At 36.4% G+C, this 2287-nt stretch overlaps 1 protein-coding gene across 1 annotated transcript in view; it reads left to right on the top strand.

The window, feature by feature from the left end:
- Positions 1 to 1281: 1281 nt before the first annotated feature.
- LOC101861996 overlaps positions 1282 to 2287 on the top strand; it is a gene marked incomplete in the record, with an annotated part of 52746 nt that continues 51740 nt past the window's right edge. Inside the window, 1 exon segment of the mRNA XM_035969747.1 lies at positions 1282 to 1379.

The raw sequence follows: 2287 nt of genomic DNA, 5'->3' as shown, positions 1-2287 counted from the left end.
CACACACACACACACACACACAAACACACACTTACACAGACACTCAAACAATCAACTCCTTTGTTTTTGTCGGTCACATTAATTTTAAAAATCTTCTGTTGCGCCTTTAAATAAACTTTCTGAATACCTAAGAGTTTGATCCAATGGTTTCTATGGTACAGGTCGTTCTGCCATTGATGATCTGCTTTTGTGATATTCAAGATTCATACAATGATTTAAACGAAGACTTCTTTAAATGCTTGTGTTTGGACTGTAATGGCCAGGTACTTTTCCTTACACGCAGAACGCTCCTGAGTTTCATTCCCTTGTCTAGTATATTTGATGTTAAAAATTTCTGATAGTATTTTACTCAACATGGATGAGACTTTTCCCACTCCTTTTAAATAGTGTTTCTGGGTCTTTTGCTGAAACCCCCTTGACCCTTTTTTTCCTAGTCCACAGCTCCACCTGCTGCAAGTTTTCAAACAGACACAATATAATGTGTTTACACAAACACTAACAAAATACACGCACCTGTGCACATCATATAATGAGTCCTCAGAAAGAAACATAAAATGTTCCTGGTTGTATTTGTGATAATGAACAATAAAATGAAGTTAATTATGTAAATATAAAAGTGCTGGACTTGTAATTTCAATAACTCGCTAATCTCTCATAATATAAAGTGACAACAGCTTTTAATGTGTTTTGAGCAAGTTTCGTTAACTGTTGTTCGAAAGCGAGTCTTTGTGACAAGGGATACTGTCTAACTAGCTGAATTTGTTACAATGTTATGCATCACATTGATTTTTCTGTTCCTATTTGTGAAACATATCTCTCTACGAGGATCTGTAATATTGTCCATTCATTTCTTTTCTTTGTGTCTCGAATTATTCTATATCGAGAAAAATGCAATAAATGAATAATCAAATAAATGAATAGATAAATAGATAAATGAATAAGTAAGAATAAATAAATAAGATGAATATTTAAAAAAAAGAAAATAGAAAATATCCACTTTCAATTAATGTTTGTAACTATTAGACCAGTGCCCACTTGTTTTGAAAGGTCGTTATTCCGTAGAAGGTGAAAATCCAACTTTTTCTACCACCCACCCCACCCCCTCCCCCATTCCCTTAGACGGGCACCCGCCGCCCCCTTAAATAAATACCCTTCCCTGGAAGAAGTGGCGTGGCTGGTACTATGCATTGTGGCACCAAATTGTGTGGAGTTCATAATAAAGACACTGTACCTGGACGACGTGACCCACAGATCTCCCCCAAACAACCACCACGAAGTCACTCCACGCCCTCTCAGCGCGGTAAGGAGTAGTATGGACTAACTATTCGCTGGCTTTGTGGACCAAAAAGGACTTTGTGGTTACTTTTTATCACATTATTATATAATACTGTGTCAGGAACAAGGTAGTTGACCAGACCGTTGTGTCTAAATTTTCTTCCGTGCGTTTTCATTTATCATTATTATTTTAGCACAATGCCTTCCCTTTGCTTTCTTGATTCGCCCAACCCTTTCAAAAGAGTTATATTTTTACCTTTTGTTAAAGAAATTTAAACTTGAAATATGTTTTACGTGACTGCCCTTTTACCATGTTAACTTCTTAATAAATTTCTTTAATAACAGAAATTCTACACTGTGTTTATACAGAAATGTAATATCGGGCTTAGATGTCGTATTGTGAAGTTTTGCATAATTTCTTGTAATTTGTGGCTTAAAAACAAAATAATCCCCACCTCCTTAAACCCCCCCCCTCCCCCACTTAATTGTATATTTTCTTGTCATTGATGAAATTTGAAGTTCCCCAAGTTGTATTCCTTTTTTACTGAAGGGATAGTTTGCTTTCTTTTAAATTTGTAACGCAACTTTGGATATACCCACGTTTTGATCTTGCATGATGCATGTTAAGGGAACACCCAAAGAAGGGAATATTGGAAACACGAATATCGGTCTCTCCATGTGAAAGAAACTCTAATGACCTCTAAACCTTAAAAAGAAAAACACAGCATAATAATGGCAGTGGATTTTGTTTTCGGGCTGGGAACTTAACAACAAGAGGAGAACCAATTCGTCCCAGAAAAGTTTGTTAAAATTCAGTAGTGTCTCTTCAATAGCAAAACCTAACATAGGCTTGCTGTTTTGTCACTCTGAAGCAAGTCCTGATTGAGATTAACAATAATCAGAGGAAGAAAAAGGCCTTTCAGAATTCTCTGTCCCTTTTGACATAAACAAAAGCTCAGCACGATGACACGTGTTGCCATAGTTCACTCTGAAAAGCCACAGACGCAACGCA

This window comes from Aplysia californica, unplaced genomic scaffold (assembly GCF_000002075.1).
Source record: "Aplysia californica isolate F4 #8 unplaced genomic scaffold, AplCal3.0 scaffold00001, whole genome shotgun sequence".
NCBI classification, from domain to species: domain Eukaryota; kingdom Metazoa; phylum Mollusca; class Gastropoda; order Aplysiida; family Aplysiidae; genus Aplysia; species Aplysia californica.
The sequence above is the reverse complement of the archived record's forward strand: the minus strand, read 5'-3'. Positions and strand labels throughout refer to the sequence as shown.